General features: G+C 44.5%; 1 long non-coding RNA gene across 1 annotated transcript in view; it reads right to left on the minus strand.

Annotated features, from left to right (window-relative positions):
- The window catches only part of LOC144510608 (uncharacterized), a 70,966-nt gene extending 54,943 nt beyond the window's left edge, over positions 1-16,023 (minus strand). The window contains exon 1 of the long non-coding RNA XR_013500656.1: positions 15,467-16,023. This is a non-coding gene — a long non-coding RNA (uncharacterized LOC144510608). The remainder of the gene's footprint in view (positions 1-15,466) is intronic.
- Positions 16,024-19,626: the final 3,603 nt, after the last annotated feature.

Consider the following 19,626-nt stretch of genomic DNA (forward strand, 5'->3'; position numbering starts at 1 on the left):
CCAAATGCCCTTGGGCTGCGGAAGAGGTGAAGACGCCATCATTCTTTTTCAACCCAATCAGTATTCAGTGCAGCCTTGCTTCAGAGAGTGAGCACTGCGTGGCTGTTGAACGGAACACAATCAGTCCATTGGAATATTCCCTGATTGAATTACATCCCACTGCGCCTTGAATTTTATTATTGAACAGAAAGAGGGAAATGGAAGAATTATTAAATGCCAGTAAGCAAACGGATCACTCTCTTCATAACATTTAGGATTGTGTGACAATTATGCAGCATACACTTCCTCTTTAAGAAGTGAGTGTCTATATATAGTCTTAATAAAATGAAGTCAGCACTGATAACAGTTATAAGTTCTGGCGAAATGACATTGAACGAAGATGTGGAGATGCATAGTGCAGAAAGATATAGTTACAGATTGCACAGGAAGGCGTTGCACTTAGAATGGGCTTCTGAGAGTGACTCTAAGGCACTAAAATAGCTTCGCAGCTCAAGATGCAAGAGTAAAGAGAGACCACAGCCCAAGAATCGTCCGGTCTAACTGTCAATTAAAGAAATTGCAGGAACAATGTAAGACGCACTAGGTGGGGCACTGTTAACCCATTTAAAATACTCCTTTTTTCTGGCACTGAGCATTAGTAACAGAATGTCAGCGGCCAGGATAATCCATAGAATTGATGCATGGTGACTGGAACAGTTACTCTCTGTGACCTAATCACTGCACTTAACAGTGATCGTTACTGGAATCCTATCCTTCAGAGTATTGGTAAACTGTGAGAGGTTTTTACAGAGTTGACAAGGAGAAACTGTTTACACTGGCAGGAGGGTTGGTAACCAAAGGACACAGATTCAAAGTAATCGGCCAGAGAGCCAGAGGGAAGATGGGGGGGGGAAATTTTTTATGCAACAAATTGTGATGATTTGGAACGATGGCCTGAAAGAGCCGAGGAAGCAGATTCAATAGCAGCTTTCAGAAAGAGAATGGGATACATGGATTTGAAAAGGAAATATTTGCAAAGCAATAGAGAAAAGGCAAAGAGGCAGAGTGGGAGAGCTGTATTAACTGGATATATCTTTCAACAGAGGCATCTGAATCATCTCCTCTATGTTCAACTTTACAGGAATTGCAAGTTCCAAAACAGAATTACAAGAGGATTAGCGGGCAGTGTCGACATGACAAAGTGTTTGGCAAACCTTTCCCTTGTGCTTTCGTAAACATGTAACTCGGTAACATAAATTACATCCAAATCACCCATGGGATCAGCATAACAAATGGCACTTCAGGCCCTCCCCCAATCAAAAACATTTGTCAAAGATTTCCACACATTCCTTCTCGATGCTGTCCCTTTAAGAACCTAACAGGTGAAAAATGTATTTTTTGCGGGGAGGGGGTAGAGGTGAAAAATATTGAAGCTCGTGGAGTTGAAGACAAATTACTGACTTGAGGAAATTAGCAGAGTGGCAGGGAGAAAGGACTGGGCAGATTCTCTGACTGGCAGCATGTGACTATTGGTGCCCGCTAGGAGCGGTATTGGGGACTCCAAGGATTGAACTACACAAATGAGTGTTGTATCCCCTGGAATTCGGAAGGTTAAGAGGTAATGTGATCAAAGTCTTAAAGATATTCTGGGAAACTGATAGGGCAGCGAGAAAGAGAAATTCTTTCTTACTGCTTGGAGAGTGGAGGACAAGAAGGCATAGCTTGAAATTAGAATCAAGCGTTCCAAGAGTGAAGTCAGGAAACATTTCTCCACGCAAAGGGTGGCAGAAGTTTGGAACTCTCTTCAATAAATGGCAATTGGTGCTGGATTACCGGTTAATTCTACATCGGACTTTTGTTAATTGAAGGTTGGGGTATGGGATAAAGAGAGGAATATGGAATGAGGTCATAGGTTTGGAATGATCTCACTGAATAGCAGAACAGGTTCAAAAGACTAAATGGCTGACTCCAATTCCTATGTTCCCAGTTTCTCTCTCATGATCTTATTTCTATTTCTCCATGGAAATGTGACTCATTTCTTTTTTGAAGCCGGAATACTTCCCTCAAAAAATATGCCTTACTCTCCAATTGAACCATGTCAGTCACCTCTGTGAGTAAGTTTCTGACCCACCAAATGCTTTTGCCATCTCGAGTGCCTACAGATTCTTACCGCCATACCCATCACCAAACTATTTACAGTACGAGCTCCACAGCGCTGTGCCTTGCTGCCTCAGTCACTGCTGAAACCCTTATCGACAGATTCATTTGATTTAATTTCTTCAATGTTCTTCTTGTCAGCCTCCCATCCCCCACAAAATTCAACGTGTATAAATTTCAGTTATTTATATCTTGTCCCACTTGCACATTACTTCTTCTCCTTGATGACTGTTAATTGTATGCTAAGTGAGCCTTTAATTATATTCAGGTGGTAGGCATTAACTGGGGATTCGCTTGCACTCCTATATATCTTGAAATTATGGCTGTTAGTTTTGGAGGTGAATGATTGTAACTTTGTGTATCTTTCTAAATAAAAGCTTGGAAAGTAGGTAGGGATTAGACTCCAGTCTTATCCTTCACCGCCTGGCTTTCTGAGGTGGATCATGACCTACATTATCTGTCTGCTTATCCTCATCTTCAATTCCTTCCGTGACCTCGTCTCACAGTATCTCTGCAGCTTCCTCCAACCTTGTACCACTTCCTTCACCATCTGCTCCCCTGACTCTGGCCATTTGTGCAACCCTGTGTTCCACAGCTGTTGACACACCTTTAGCCACTGCAGCTTTACACAGTCCACAGTTGGGTGCTAGCTGTGCCTCAGCATGGTTATCACTCCCATCTCAGAGTTAGAACATAGGCATGTAGGAATTAGGAGCAGAAGTAGGCAAATTCAGCCCTTCAAACCTGCCCCGCCATTCAATCAGATCATGGCTGGTCTCTCCCTGGTCTGAAATCCATCTCCCCACCTGTTCCTCATATCCATATCCTTTTTTTATTAGAAATGTATCCATCTCCTTCTTGAAACCATAATTCAGACTCAACCGGACTATGGGACAGTGAGTTCCACAAATTCACCACCCTCTGCAAGAAATAGTTCTTCTTCATCTCAGTTTTAAATCTACCGCCTCTCAACCGATACCTGTGACCGCTTGTTCGAGATTGCCCCAAAACAGGAAACATTTGGTCTACATTTACTTTATCAATCCCTTTTTGTATTTTATATCCCTCAATCAGATCCCCTCTCATCCATCTAAACTCCAGCGAGTACAAGTCCAAACTGTTTGATCTCTCTGCATACGTCAACCCTTTCATCCCCAGAATCAATCGGGTGAACCTCCTCTGAACTGCCTCCAATGCCACCACATCCTTCCTCAAATAAAGAGACCAAAACTGGACACAATACTCCAGATGTGGTCTCACCAACAATTGCAACAACACTTCTCTACTTTTATACTCCAGTCCCTTTGAAATAAATGCCAACATCTCACTTGCCTTTTTTATTATATGCTGCACCTGCATACCGACTTTCTGTGATTCATGAACATAGACGCCCAGATCCCTCTGCATTTTGAATCTGCTTTCCATTTAGGTAATAATTTGCCTTTCTATTTTTTTTGCCAAAATGAATAACCTCACACTTATCCGCATTAAACTCTATCTGCCAAATTTTGACCCATTCTCCTAGCCTATCTATATCCGTCGATAAAATTTTTATATCCTCTTCACTGCCTGCTTTCCCACCTATTTTAGCATTAGAGTATTGCACTCAGGTCTCTGGGAGTGGGTTTATGACCCACTCCAGAGACCCGAGTACAATACTCTAGGTTGGCACTCCAGTGTAGTACTGAATGAGTGGTACACTATCAGAGACACAGGGTGGGTGGGGGAGGGGGGGGGGGGGGATTCTCCAGCCCGTCAGTGGCATGTTTCCTGGAGGCGTAGACCACTTGCTATTGGCCACCAGCGGGATCTTCCAGTCCTGCTGACGTCTGTGGCATTTTGCATGGCTTGCCCGTTCTGCTGCTGGGGAACCCTCTGCTGGGGTTCACCATTGGCGGGACCGGAAGATCCCGCTGGCAGGAAGGGCTGGAAAATCCCACCAGCAGTCTTACAGATGAGGCCCCATCTGCTCTCTCATGTTGTAGTGAAACATTCCACAGCAAAACTTTGGAGACGAGCTGGAGCGTCCTTACAGTGTCTTTGTCAATATGTATCCCTCAAACAACAGGGTTAGAAACAGGTGAGCTGGTAGTTTATTTAATTAGTAGTGTTTGAAACCTTGCTGTGCGCAAATTGGTTGCTTTATATTACATTACAAGAGTGCCTATGCATCACTGGTTGTAAAGACCCTTGGGGCATCCGAAGAGCATCACGGCACAGTATAAAGCCAATCCACTTTCTCCACCTAGCTCTTAGACCAGTCAGTTCTCCTAGTTTTCCCATGATTGATCGGTTCTTTCTACTTTTTTGTTTCCCCCGGCTCCCAACAAAGTGTCTGAAAATATTTCTACATTAAAGGTGCTCAGATTATTGGAAGTTCTTGTAGGCATTCTCGATGGATCAAGGGAAAGCGAAGATTGCCCATGGAGGTCAGTCTGCATTAGCTTACATAGTGATCTCAACTACAGAAGGACAAAAGGTTGAGAAGACCTCCTTTTGCCATGCAATGACTGAGGAAGAGACACTGCACAGAATGTCTGTTTCTGGCCTGCTGCAAACACAAAGCAGCACTCACAGGCACTAAGCACCTTCCATTATAGCAATTGATCCTTATATACCAATTACATTTAGTTTCTCTTTCATTATTCACCTGCAGATAGCTCTCAGCTTCCTGCAGGCTTCTAAAGGTGAGATGCAGGTCTTAGAATCCATAGTGTCCCAACAGCGCAGACGGAAGCCTTTTGACCCATCAACTCTGCACTGACTCTCCAAAACAGCATCTCACCCAGGCCCACCACCTCTTCCCCACTTCCTTGCCCCCACTGACAACAACCAACCCCCCCCCTCCCCCACCCCCCAACACCCTATCCCCATAACCCTGCACATTCACCATGGCTAATCCACCTAAACCTACACACCTTTGGACACTATGGGACAATTTAGTATGCCAATCCACTTCACCTGTGCATCTTTTGGCACATTCTAGCTGCAGAAATAACAGTTACCGTCTTGGTATGTTTTATGTCTGATGTTACTGCTTGCACATACTGAATACACAAATATAAGCTGTGCTGTTGAGAAACTCAGTCCCACTGTATAATAACTAATGACAGGTTTAAGTCAAAGTCGCCGGCAAGGATGGGAAAATAACTGGTTCAAAAATACCGACAGTAAAAATTGGCCAAGTTGTTTTCCCTGATCTTCTTACCCAGGTGCTTCCTTACACTGAGGCTCAATTCTAATGGCGCCGCCTTGCCCAGGATTGTTCATGCACAAACATAGATGGTGAGTGCCCAGGCAGGGGGTACCAAGGCTGAGTGTGTGATGTTGATGCACACAGTTCCATAAAGGGCTTGGTGAACACCTATCTGTAGCAACAGCCCCGGTTAATTCTACTCCTGCTTATGCTGCACAGTCACTCCAGTCCACGCACTTGATGGTAAAGTCTAGTCTGGCACTCCAGTTCAGTACTGAGGGAGTTCCACACTGGTGGAGGTGTGATGATAAACCCTCTCAGCCACATTTAATAGGAAGTACAATTGGACTCGGCTCTATGGGGAAAAGAAATCACCCTGGGTTATTGCTTCTTATTCTTCTCCAATAGCTCCAGCTACAGTATCTGTACAGTCATATCTCTGAATGTCAAAAGGATTAGATCACACTCAACTATGATATTGCCACAAAGAATGAACTCGCATTTATATAGCGCCTCTCACAAACCCAGCAGATCCCACAGCCGACTAAGTAATTGTGACACACAGTCACTGCAATAATGCAGACAAATGCGGAAGTCAAATTTGCACACTTCAATAAAGTGACCGTGTAATTTGTTTTCTTTTAGTGTTGGTTGAGGGATGAATGTTGGCCAGGACATTGTGTTGAAGAGCTAATTGAAGGACCTGCTAACAGTCCAGTCTTGCACACTGGAAACTTAGCTGACAATCGGCAGGCATGGGATTGTACCCCACTAAAAGGGGCAAAACCTCCAGCGGAGAGGTAAGGGCAATAAATTGGAATAAAGAGATGTCACATCAAGCTAACTGATGACAGAAATCTGTGCAGCAATTTCTTCCACTGACAAAAGTCCCTTAACCAATACATGTTCCTGTGATCAGAGCCGGGTGATTGCTTGTGACACATAGCCATTACTTCCAACCACAAGAAGAAAAATAAAAAAAAACACATTAGTTCTAGAATGTGAAGTGTTGCCCTGACAACAGTCTCCCAGTACTTCATTATCATTCTGAAAAACATCAGTTTCAGAACCTGAAAGTATGACAGTGAAAAGTTCAAAGCTTTCTGTTTATCTGACAACATCAGGTCTCGCAAACTAGTGAACAAAGTGAGTGATATGCTGGGTTAGCACTCTGTCCGACACTCTGGCAAATAGGCTCAAATTCAATATAGTCTTCTTGCTCACTCTCAACTGAGTTGTTAAGATCCTACATTGACACCAGCTTGAAATGGTGAACCCAATTCCTCATGGGTACAAAACAACATAATAATACTATAGCATGTCACATGTTGGCACTAAATTGTCAACCTTAGTTAGAGTGACCACAAGACATGTGGAAGGTTTACACTTCTATAGGAGAGAAGGATGTTCTTCAAAGATTATCCACAGCATTATTCTGCATCCAGATGTGCTTACTCCGCTTTTTTTTTAGGAACATTTGACGCTAACACTAATTAGTCAAATAATGCCATTCTCTGAAATGCCACAGTGCAGTCAGAAATTCAAAGCCCAATTTCAAAATTCCAAGGCATAATATAACATTGTTTCCGATAATAATTGGGAAAAACATGAGCACGTGGAAGATTGGAGTACTAGACCGAAAAAAAGTTGGCTTTGGGAAGCTGAGAATAAACCTTGGAAAAACAAACTGGACAAGAATATTGCCCAAAAATCATCAGGAACAACAATGGGAAACATTTAAAATGGTACTCAACAGAGCTCAGGAAAAATATACTCTGCTAAAGAAAAACTTGCAAACAATGAGGCATCATGAATAAAGACATGTAAGGGGAAGGATAGAGACATGCACTTTGTGTTTGGATGACAGGGGAGGACATGAAAAGGAAGAATATAAAGAGATCAGGAGAGAAATTTAAAAAAAGACTGAGGAAGACAAAGAGGACCCATGAAATTAAATTATCAAGGAACATAAAACAAAGTAGCAAAGTATTCCACAGACACCTGGATAAAATAAAAAATCGTGCTGGGAATAGGGCCACTAAGGGATGGGCCAGATTAAATAACAGGAAGCGATAGACAAACGGCAGAAATGCTAGATAATTATTTTGCTTCAGTATTTGCCAGGTGGACATGACATCAGATGATAGAATTAGAAATTATGTAACTGTATTTAAAATAAAAAAAGAGTATTAAATAAACTAATCAAAGAGGATAAAACCTGCGGTCTGGATAAAATGCAAACAATGCATTTTAAAAGAACTGAGAGAATCTGTCGCAGCGGCATCCTGACACATATTAAATAATTTGTTAGAAAATGTGTCGTGCCAGAGGACTGGCAGGCAGCTAACATTATACCTATATTTAAGAAAGGAGATGGAACATGTCCAGGGAACTATGGACCAGTCAGTTTAACATCTGTGGCAGGAATTAATTCTTACTAAAGGGGAACATAGCAATGAATCTGGAAACCAAAAAATGTATCAACATGGATTTCTTATCAACCATACAGAATTCTTTGAAGAGTTAACAGAAAGAGTAGACAAAAGTACTGTCGTATATGTAAATATCTAGATTTCCCAAGGGCCTTCAACAAGGTCGCACATATTGGGCAAATGAATGAAGGTGGCAAGTGGATTCTGCAGACAAGTATCTGAGTGGGTCACAAACAAGACACAAAGCAGAGAGTAAGAGGAAACGGTAGTTAGATTGGAGATGTGGGGTCCCTCAAGGACCAATTTTGGGGCTGGTGTTGTTCAAAATCTACATTAATGATTATGGACTTTAAAATTCAAAAACACAATTCCTGAATTTGCAGATGTCGCCAAATTAGATGGATAGTTAATGCCGGGAGGACTACACTCATTCAAGAAAGACATTAATAAACTTGCAGAATTTGCATATAACTGGCACAAGAATTACAACATAAATAAGTGTGAGGTATTAAATCAAAGGAAAATTATTAAGGAAATAAGGAGATCACATATTACTTTGAAAATAAGAATCTAAACACAATATAGAGCAAAGGGATCTGAGAGTACACAGATAATGAAAAGGTAATAAGGCAAGGACAGAAACAAAACGAGAGCTAAGTTTTTCTTTTGCAGAGAGCTGGAATTAAGAAAGAGTAGTTATGCTAAACTTGTATCAAATCTTGTTAAGCCCACACATCCGGCATACTCTGTACAGTTCTGGATACCATATTGTGACATAGATATAGAAGCATTGGAGAGATGCAGAGAAGATATTCCAGGATCATACCAGAATTGTGAGATTATAGCAATCAGGAATGACCAGGCTGGATCTTCTCTTGTGAAATGAGGAAGTTAAAGGGTAATTTAGAAGAGGTCTTTACAGGGTACAATGATCACTAAGTAAATTCAAGTGAAGATAGTTATTTGGCTCTTCCTTCCAGAATACCTACTCTACCATCTTCCTGTTGGAGCAACTAGCTGTCTCTTCCATGGGCCCCATGTACTGGCCACAGCTAACAGTTCAAGTTATTGTTGTCTTGCACTCTCCAAGTAAAGGAATACTTCCCAACATCTGTCCTAAACCTTCATGTGCTGAAATTTCTACTTAATTCTTTGTAACAGAATGACACCCCAGGTCCAAAATAGCGTGTCTGCAACAAAAAAAGAAAATTATATGATAGTCAATGGTTGGGATTCTGTCAGGAAGATAGGGGACTCATCTACTGGTCAGAGAACCACAGAGAACCCTCATCAGTTCTGAGGAGGAGGCTCGAATGAGCCCAGCATTGGCCTTCCCCACAATTGAGGTCCCCCAGCAATAGAAGTACTGCCCACTAGAGCTTCCAGCCAATCAGATGCCAACAGTTCCTTGTGCCCCAGCGTTGTTATACTGATGTACGGACACCAATCACGCAAAAGAGATTGGTTGAAACCATTGTGGGCTCATTTATTTAGACTACCCACATAGGTAGAAAGCTTCAAGATATCAGCAGCACAGTATCAGGGCGGCATGGTGGCACAATGATTAGCACTGCTGCCTTACAGCTCCAAGGACCTGGGTTCAATTCCAGCCTTGGGTGACTGTGTGGAATTTGCCTGTTCTCCCTGTGTCTGTGTGGGTTTCCTCCGGGTGCTCCAGTTACCTCCCACAGTCCAAAGATGTGCAGGTTAGGTGGATTGGCCATGCTAACTTGGCTCTTAGTGTCCCAAGAGGTGCAGGTTAGGGGGAGGGGATGTGTAGATTGCAATGTGAAGATCTTGCTTGGTCTGTCTACATTCGAGATTAAAGATTTCACTGTGTATATCATTCATTCAGCTAGGCTATTTGATCTCGAGTAATGAGGAGAAAAAATAGTGTAATCGATATTCCACTTCTCACACATATCCTGAAATGGCATATCAATAAATTGCAGACTGTTATCCATGATGATCACTCTTGGCACACAAAATAAACTGAAAATAGCACTTAGAGTTTGCACGACAGTTGTGCTTAACATATTGTGCAATTGTCGAATAATGGGGTACTTTGTTGACAAAAACGCTGAAGTTAGTGCCAAGGAAATGAAACAGATCGTATGCAATTTTGGATCAAGGATGGGTAGGAACTTCATGCAGAATCTAGGACAATGACCCTTGTAATTCTTGATGACAACTTCACTGTCATTGTTCAAACCTGGCCAATAGACTGTCTCTCGAGAGTCTTCTTGTCTGTTCTATACCCATGTGTGAATGATGAAGTTGCTAAAGAATATCAAGTCACAATGATGACCTGCCTGCCTTTAAACATGACTCCCCGGGAGATGCCTAGCTCCTTGAAAGGCCAAAATGATCTCATATGTTTGTGAAAATGCAAATTGAATCAGGCTGCCTTTCACTGATGGCTTTCCACAGTTTCTTGAGTTTAGAATCTTTCACCATTTCTTCTTGTAGCTGTTGGCATTTGCGTTCCACAAAATGTACCAGATCAATTGACAGACCACCATTTTCCTGCAAGCGTTACATAACAGTTCCCTTGAAACTGCTAAATTTTCAAAAGATTGTTGATATTTCAATGTTAGGTCATGAACAAAGAAAATTGAAGAAGTTTCTGACGTTGATCTGTCACATGAGGTCTGACTGATTCCATGGATTGACACTAGTGCGAGGCTATGGCACGTAGACCAACAATCAATGGGCCTTTAGTCTCCAGGATGTAGAACATCAGTGTGATACCCAGGAGGATTGACTGTATTTGCACTCCAGGACAATGCATCCTCCACATGGAAATAGTGAACCAGTGTATGCTGAAAGTTGCGCAGTGGTAGATTTTGTCTTGGGCTTCAGTGTCTGTGGATACATATCTTTTAAAATCTGCAGAGGTAGAATGTTGACAGTTGCACCTGTGTCAATCTTGGCCAATAATGAATAGTAACCAACTTTCTTAGGAAAAATAATTTGAAACCTGACAAACACTTGAGATGGCAATGATGCTGTCTTTGTTTTCCATGAGATTGGCAGAGTGAAGCATGTGTTCACAACTCATCGTTCCACTGTGCACATCAGTGTCATTTTCTGGTTTGTCAATCACCTCGCGTATGTTGTTGACAGGATACTGGATGGTCATTCTTGTTGCTTGAAGGTAGCTGTTGTGTACAGTCTGTTTGGATCAGTGAACACTATTGCACTGCTGCTGCCACATGCCTTGCAAAATTGCTGGAAAGTTAGGCATTTCCTTGGTGCGTGCAGATGTTCACAGCTTTCAGCGTCCCCCCCTCCCTGCCGCCACTCCCCCCACCGCCACAGGGGGCCTGACACAGGGCCTCTCTCACCATTAAGTGGGCTATGTTTCCCCAATTTGATGGGCTACATTAAATCCAGACCACTGTTTCTTTTCATTGTTGCTGAAGGATCCTGCTGTATTGTAATTTATTGTTCATCCAAATGCAAAAGGATTTATCAAATGGATTGATTGTGGTCAATGGAAGTTGATTAAGATCTTGGAGTTAATTTGTGGGGTCTAGTGACTGAGTTTATGAAAGCCTTCCATGGACTTTAAGAACGTGGCATATTTTGTGAATAACACTTGTCATTTTTCTGGTCTTGGACTGTCTGAGTTTTGAGTCTGAGCCACTCTGCAACACAAACTCTCCTTTTAAAACGTAAAATTGTTCTCCCCTCCCAATTATTTTCCATGTCTTATTCTGTATATGAATTAATCAACAAAGTCATCAAGGTTCTGAATCAATCTTTGTAAGCAGTGAAGGTGGTAGAAGGCAAGGCACACTTCGACCATTGATTCTACCTGTGGCTCAATATATATCCTGCCCCTCCTCACAGCTCTGTTCCACAGAGGGAGAGAGAGAGACTATGGCTGGAGAGAAAAGGACCTGTGAGGCATTATGTTTTAAAACTCCTTTAACTCCCTATCTACGTGACTTCCTCCAATCCTCACATGCCTCCAAATTTTCTGCACTCCTCCAATTCTGACTTCGTACACCTCTCTCTGATTTCAATCGCACCTTCATCCATAGTCATCTTTCAGCTGCCTGGCCTCCTAAGTTCTGGAATTCCCTCATTTGGACGGGTACATGGATGGGAAAAGTTTAGAAGGATATGGGCCAAGTACAGGCAATTGGGAATCAGTTCAGGAAACCTGGTCGGCAAGGACGAGTTGGGCTAAAGGGCCTATTTCCATGCTGTATATCTCTATGACTATGACTCATTAGAACATGAGAAATAGAAGCAAGAGTAGACTATGGTCTCTCATGGTGATACTCTGCTTTAATCAACTTTTCTACTCACTCCCCATATCTCTTGGTTCCCTGATAGATCAAAAACCTATCTATCCTAGCCTTGAAGATACTCCACAACTCTCTAAGGTACACAATTCCAAACATTCACAACCCTCTGAGAAAATAACTTTCTCCTCATCTTGGTCCTAAAAGATCAACCACATATCCTGAGGGTTCCCCAATGTGTTCTGGATTCCACAGCCAGGGGAACCAATCTTGCAGTTTCCACCCTGCCAAATCCCTTCAAAGAATCTTGCATTTCAATGCGATCACATCTCATTCTCCTAAATTCAAGAGAGTTTAGTCAACCTTTCCTTAAAAATCTGCCCATCTCACTTCCTTTAAGATGTTCCTTGAATCCCTTTTGACCAAGTTTTTTACTGGTCATTTCTGCTTCTAACCCCTGATGTGGCTTGGTGCCAAATTTTGTTTGGTAACACTCTTGCGAAGCAATTTGGGATCTTTGACTCTGACGAAGGAGCAGTATAAATACATGTTGTTGTGATGTTTAGAGTGACTGTGTGAGGGTGGGATTGGTTTGAGCATGTCAGTGTAAACTGGATAGCCACTGTTGCTTTCTGTATGCAGACTGCTTTAGTATTCCCACAGAAATGTGTGTCGAGCCAAATACATATCATAACTCCAAAGCCATTCCAATGGCTAAAAAACATTATATTGGAACTCTTCCCAGTTTTTTTCTTTCCCCTTAGTAGCTCGGTGCTCTCTATCAATCCTGTGCTCCTGGATCAGATGTCTGGACACTATAGCCTGTGTATTTATGAGCAGACATTGTCCAAACTACATTCTTTAATCAGCGCATCAGGAGACAGGTTAGCCAGCCAACCATCGTGCCTCTCTCCCATCCCTCAATTTGACTTAGCCGACTCTAGCAGACTTGCCTCTAAGGCTTTCCTGAATTCATTCCAAATGTCAGTCAAGGGACTGGGATTCAAAATCCCTTCTCCCAGTGGCTTATTAAAGCACTGTAGTTGATTGACAGCTGATAATAATGCAACAAGACTTTTGAAACAGAACCACAATCTTTGCTTAAAAATTACAGACGTTTATAATTTCATCCATTCAGACATTCTCCCCAGGATTAGGTTCTTGCTAACAGCATGTAATATTCTAGGACTGTCAGGTACGACACCTATCAAGGGCTGAGTAACAGAGCTAGTAGAAGTCAGAAGGTCTGGATTTGGAGAATGTTTCAATGTTAGTTTTAAGGAAGAACCTTTTGCTGCACAAGTCAGCAGTAAGACATCAGTAAGAGGCATTTCTCTCTTTAGGGAACTAAGATGAGTGAATAGCTTTTTTTCCAGAATGCAGTTCAATTATGTAATTCTATTAAAAATGCTTAAAGCTTTAAATAGATAAAGTGTTGACAAAATTAAGATTGAGTTCTTAATTTAACCATTTAACACTTTTGTCATAGAGTCCTCTTGTTTCTGTATTCACATATTGACGATTGCTTATAAATTTCCCATTATAGCATTCCTTCTTCCTTCTGTGTTTTATTGAGATGTTTTATTTCATTTTCATGAATATTGTATTCCAGACTCTGGATCGGTTTACAGCTTATTTGGTATGAACCCTTCTACGTACTTCCTTTGCTTCTTTGTTGCATCAGTATTTGGCTTACTTAATTTACCGAGACCGTTCCTTTTCTGGAACGTGAAGCATGACCATGTGTTTCAATCTCCTGTGACCATTTATTTCTGTCTTTTATTGGATTGACAAGTTATTTTGGCTAATACTTGCTTCTTCTTGTGTCTCTCACTCTGCGCACTTTAAAAAAAAATTCTCATCCTGTTGTAATGTTTCTCCCTGCTGCCCACATCCCTGCAACCCTCTACGTATCCTTCCAGCTCTTTCTGAACTTTCCCTGCCTCTCTACCTGTCCTTCTTCACACCTCTTTCTCCTACTTTTCATTGTCCGCCCCTCTATTTTTCACCCCTTGCCACCCAGCATCTTCTCCCACCACCCCTCCCCCTCCCCGCCCACCATCATCATCACCCTTTTGACCCTCCCCCAAACCATTCCTTCCATAGATTCACTGTTGAGCCATGTGATCAGTACTTAGGTAAAAGAGCAGTCACCATTGGGGTTGAGTGTCAACAGACTCCCCATAGACTGAAGTGGGGGAGGGGAGTAGGCGGAGATGAAATCACATGTAGCAGAACCAATCACCTGGGTTTGATGCACATACAACTGGCCAAAAAGCAACAATCCTTAAAAGTAACATACCCGTGTCTGCTTCTTTTCCCAAACAAATGCAAGCCTTTTTTTTCTGCATGGGATTGTTCCCACAGTTGTTAATGTGAGCGGGTAGTCTGCAATACCCCAACATACACAGAAACCAACATAAAACAATCTGCAGTCAAAAACACAATTGACATAATGGAAAATATTTTAAATTCAGCTGCACGAGTTTGTCGTTGGATATTTTGTATTAAATTCAAATAGCATTTTACCAATTGCGCTTCATTAGACAGGGGGAGACAGATCCAGTCAGCCAGATTGATATACAGATAATAGAGACAGATATATATACAGATATACCCAGGTGCATGCTCTCCTCACTAAGGTATATACATCTCAGCTGATGGATTTGCTAAAAGACGTTTGAATTCCAGCAATGCAGATGATCTTATTTTACAATACGCCCGATAAATTTATTGACTAAGATTATTGATCTTGAGTTAACGAGGACACTTTGTGGTTTAGAAGACTCGGGCGACTAACGTCAGATTCCAAAATAAATCGGAATCATTAAAAAAAAAGTTACGTGTCAGTTTAACTTCTACGGTGTTTTTTTTTCCCACCCAAGAACGGTTTGAATAAGCGCTCCCGTTGCCACTTCATATTTAATTAAGGCACTTGATAACAACAGACCAAAACAATAAATCCTCCGCTACAGCAATTCAGACTGGATATATAAATGTCACGCGGGCAGTACAAGCAAATAATGAAATTTAAACCAAAATGCCCTGGATCAGATGGGGGGCTGTGGAATTCGCTTCCACCTAAAACCTTGCTTGGGGCTAAGAACAGTTTTGCAGTTAACGGTATATGTTCCACTGGTCCGTTATTTCACATTAAATTCAGCTCTTGTGAGCTAACTTTTATTTGTCTCGATTTGAAAACAGCTATTTCAACAGGACAACTTGACTCAATATTTTTTGGGGGGGGTTACCTTTCATGCTGAATTTAAAATACAGGCTTGTCATTTTTAAATGGAAAGTGCGCAGGACTTGGAAGGCTGGAGGATTGAAGTGTTGGGACAAGTGTTCCAGTGAACCCTCTCCTTCCGTTTCAAGCATCTTAAAGTTACTAATGTTTTAAAATCAAATTAGAAGGTGTTTTATTGATTTATTTATTATTTGCTCACCTGCTTCTCGGACTGTCCTCCTCCCTCCTCCCACCACCTCTTCAGGCGAGTAGTGGTGGTGGCGGCGAGACAGACCAAATATCCCTCATTCTCCAAAGCTCTGGGAGCATGTTACGGGCAGGGGAAGGGATCCCGCTGTAAATCCAGCATCCAAACTTGGGAAGTGGTTGTACCTGTTCATCCTAGTGAACCAACACGCTCCGTTAAAGATCCCCAGGGGTTTGACACAGAGGAAATATCAAGAGAAGGAATTCTTCGGGGAAAAGCAGAGCCCCCCCTCCCTCTCCCTCCTCACACTGTGGGTGAGATCAGACAATTCCACCGAGTGACTCCCATGCTCCGGGTTCCAGGCTCTTGCTGCGTTACAGACTTGTCAGTGTGGCTGGGAGTTAGTCTGGGTCCAGCTCTCTACCTCTGCTCTCTCTCTCTCTCCACACACGCACACACTGTGTTCTGGGAGTGATCCACACAAGCCGAGTCTTGGCTCAGCCACTCTCTCAGGGTTTTATCCGTGTCCAGCGCTACCTGATCCGCCACCAACCCATCGCATCCAGCACACAGACACTGCGCATGTACTCAGCGAGCTGTCAGTGGCCAAGCTGGGGACGCTCCTGACGCCAAATCAACTCCCGATAAGGCTGCGGGCATGCTCACACCTCACAGCCAGAGCAGCCCAGGGCCACACAGGCACCGCACCATCCAGAGAGCAACACTCCAACCCGCAGGGAGCTGACTGCAATTCACCTGGAGACCCCAAACTCACCCAGACCCTCCCCCAACAACTCCCACACTCACACAGACCCTCCCCCAACAACTCCCACACTCACAGATACCCCCCCCCCATACCCTCATAGTCACCTAAAGACCCCAAACAACTCTCCCACTCACCCAGACCCTCCCCCAACAACTCCCACACTCACACAGATACCCCCCCCCCACACCCTCATAGTCACCTAAAGACCCCAAACAACTCTCCCACTCACCCAGACCCTCCCCCAACAACTCCCACACTCACACAGATACCCCCCCACCATACCGTCAGTCACCTAAAGACCCCAAAAAACTCCCACACTCACACATAACCCCAAACCCCCTCACACTGACACCCCCCCCATACCCTCATAGTCACCTAGAGACCCCAAACAACTATCACACACACAGACCCTCCCCCAACAACTCCCACGCTCACACATACTCCCATACCCCTCTTACACTGATATCCCCATACCCTCATAGTCACCTAGAGACACAAACAACTCTCACACTCACCAAGACCCTCCCCCAACAACTCCCACACTCACACATACCCCTCACACTCCCACACTCACACATACCCCTCACACTCACATACCACCATAACCCCTTTACACTGACACCCTCCCATACCCCCTCAAGAGACCCCAAACAACTCTCACACTCACCCAGACCCTCCTCCCAACAACTGCCACACTCACACAGATACCCCCCATACCCCCTCACTCACCCAGACCCTACCCCAACAACTCCCCCACACTTATACATAACCCCATTCCCCCCTCACCCTGACACCCCCATACCCCTCATAGTAACCAAGAGACCCCAAACAACACTCATTCTCACACAAACCCCCCCATACCCCCCTTACACTCACCCAGACCCTCCCCCAACAACTCACACAACACCCCCCCATAGCCCCTTACACTCACCCAGACCCTCCCTCAACAACTGCCACACTCACACAGATACCCCTCCATACCCCCTCAAACTCACATCCCCCCATACCCCCTCACACTGACAATCTCCCATACCCCCTCATAGTCACTGAGAGACCCCAAACAACTCTCAGACTCACCCAGACCCTCTCCCAACAACTTCCACACTCCCACAGATACCCCCCATACCCTCATAGTCACCTGAAGACCCCAAACAACTCCCACACTCACACATGCCCCCCCATAACACCTCACGCTCATCTAGACCCTCCCCCAACAACTCCCACACACACAACACCCCCCCCATAGCCCCTCATACTCACCCAGATCCTCCCCCACAAACTCCCACACTCACACATAACCCCATACCCGTTCACACTCACATACCCCCATACCCCTCTCACACTCACCTACACTCAAAACTCAAACCCCCAAACTCACAAAAACACGATACCCCTTACACTCACTTAAACTCACATGCCACCCACACCCACCCCCCTAGACACACCAAGACCCTCCAAACACCTCCGACACTCGCATAAACCCCCCAAACCCCTCCGACACTCAAATAACCGCCACAAAACCCTCCTGCACTCACATAACCCCCCAAACCCCTTTTACACTCACATAACCCCCCCAAACCTCCTACACTCACATAACCCCCCCAAACCCCTCCCAAACTCACGTAACCCCCCAACCCCTCCACCACACACATAAACCCCCCAAAACCCCTCCCACACACACTTAACCCACCAACCCCCGCAGCACTCACATAACCCCCCCAAACCCCTCCTACACTCAAATAACCCCTCTGCAAACCCCTCCTACGCTCACATAACCCCCCCAAACCCCTCCTACACTCACATAATCCCCCAAATCCCTTCTACACTCACATAACCCACCCAAACCACTCCTACACTCACATAAACCCCCCCGCAAACCCCTCCGACATTCACATAACCCCCCTAAACACTTCCTACACTCACATAACCTCCCAAAACCCTCCGACACGCACATAAACCCCCCAACCCCCTCCTACACTCACATAACACCCCCAAACCCCTCCTACATTCACATAACCCCCCAAACCCCTCCTTCACTCACATAACCTCCCCAAACCCCTCCTACACTCACATAACACCCCAAACCCCTCCTACATTCACATAACCACCCCAAACCCCTCCTACAATCACATAACACCCCCAAACCCCACCTACATTCACATAACCCCCCAAACCGCTCCGACACTCACATAATCTCCCCAAACATCTCCTACACTCACATAACACCCCCAAACCCCTCCTACATTCACATAACCTCCCCCAACCCCTCCTACACTCACATAACACCCCAAACCCCTCCTACATTCACATAACCCCCCAAACCCCTCCTACACTCACATAACACCCCAAAACCACACCTATCATAGAAATCATAGAAACCCTACAGTGCAGAAGGAGGCCATTCGGCCCATCGAGTCTGCACGGACCACAATCCCACCCAGGCCCCCACATATTTACCCGCTAATCCCACTAACCTACGCATCTCAGGACTCTAAGGGGCAATTTTTAACCTGGCCAATCAACCTAACCCGCACATCTTTGGACTGTGGGAGGAAACCGGAGCACCCGGAGGAAACCCACGCAGACACGAGGAGAATGTGCAAACTCCACACAGACAGTGACCCGAGCCGGGAATCGAACCCAGGACCCTGGAGCTGTGAAGCAGCAGTGCTAACCACTGTGCTACCGTGCCGCCTAAACTCACATAACACCCCCCCAAACCACTCATTCACTCACATAACCCCCCAAAGCCCCCCGACATTCACATAACCTCCCCAAACCCCTCCTACACTCAGATAAACCCTCCCCAAACCTCTCCTACAGTCAAATAACTCCCCCGAACTGCTCCCACACTCACATAACCCCCCCCAAAAACCCCCTACATTCACATAACCCCTAAATTCCTCCTGCATTCACATAACCCCCCAAACCCCTCCTACACTCACATAACCACCCCAAACCCCCCCTACACTCACATAACCCTCCCAAACTCCACCTACACTTACATATCCCCCCCAACCACCCCTCCCAACACTCTCATAACTCCCCCATCCCCCGTGATATTCACATTTCCCCCCAAAGCCCCTGCTACACTCACATAACCCCACAAACCCCTCCGACACTAACATAACCCCCACAAACCCCCCAGACACTCACATAAACACCCAAACCCCTTCTACACTCACATAACCCCCCCAAACCCCTTTTACACGCACATAACCCCCCCAAATCCCTCCAACACGCACACAACCCTCCCAAAACCCTGCTACACTTAAATAATGCCCCCAAACCACTCCCACAATCACATAACCCCCCCCAGACACCTCTGCACTCACATTACCCCCCAAACCCCTTTTACACTCACATAACCAACCCAAACCCCTCCCACACTCACGTAACCCCCCAA

This window comes from Mustelus asterias, chromosome 23, assembly GCF_964213995.1.
Source record: "Mustelus asterias chromosome 23, sMusAst1.hap1.1, whole genome shotgun sequence".
Taxonomy (NCBI): Eukaryota; Metazoa; Chordata; class Chondrichthyes; order Carcharhiniformes; family Triakidae; genus Mustelus; species Mustelus asterias.